The following is a 1,027-nucleotide window of genomic DNA, read 5'->3' as shown; positions in this document are numbered from 1 at the left end:
CAGATGCCCCTGTATTTTACTTATTAAAGGAAGATAATGTGTACCTTGGATGCCAAAGACTCTGTTAGTTTGTCACTATGTGTTCCCTCTGGGGATCTTGGTATCTAGGTATATTAGTCAGCCAAGTAATATGTATTGACCCACATTAAGTGTGAGATGCATGGGAAAGAAAGGATGTACAGTCAGCCCTCTATATCCATGAGTTTCAATTGAACCCGTGGACATGGAGGGCCGACGGTATTACACCATCTTGCATCAGGGTATTGAGCATCCATGGATTTTGATATCCTCAGGGGTCCTGGAACCAATCCTCCACAGATACCGAGGGACAACTGTTTAACACACAGTCACTGACCTTAAGCTGCCGGTAAGACTAGCTGGGGAATCAAGTCTAGCACAAATAGAAGCTGTATTGTTATGAATTGTGCAGGAAAAGCCTCCTGCTAGAATCCATACTTTCCAAGCACCCATTCTGTTTCAGGTGTTGGACCAGATGCTTTCCAGTAACCCTCCAAGCAAGACATTATTATTCTTATTTTAGAGCCGAGGCAACTGTTGCTCTACAGAAGCTTGAGTAATTCACCCCAAGTTCCAGCTACCATGTGGTGGACTTGGAATTGTGACCCTGACTCTCGTTCACTTCCCATGACCTTTTCTGCCTCCCCATCTGTTGAATCAGTTGCAGACACTCCCAGTTCTATGGCCCCTGGAATGGCTTCAAAAATGTCCTCCTTGTCCCTGAACATAATTCAGCTGCTTTCCCTGACCCCACTTGGCTACAGCTTAGGCACAAAAAGCTCAGGAGAGGAAGAGGGAGGTGGCTGGAGCCAGGGAACAGTGGGGGTGGGGGTGGGTAAGGGCCTCTTCCTCCCTCTGTGCCTTCCAGAGAGACACCCCAACACATGTGCCCTGAGGATGCTGGGAGGCAGAACCTGGAGAGGTGGCCAACCTTCCTGGCCAACCAGGACTGATGTGGTCTGTGAGTCAGGCTTGATTTCTTTGGGGCGTGGTGGGATTACAATGAGAA

This window comes from Galeopterus variegatus, unplaced genomic scaffold (assembly GCF_000696425.1).
Source record: "Galeopterus variegatus unplaced genomic scaffold, G_variegatus-3.0.2 Scaffold1055, whole genome shotgun sequence".
Taxonomy (NCBI): domain Eukaryota; kingdom Metazoa; phylum Chordata; class Mammalia; order Dermoptera; family Cynocephalidae; genus Galeopterus; species Galeopterus variegatus.
This window is presented reverse-complemented; position numbering follows the sequence as displayed.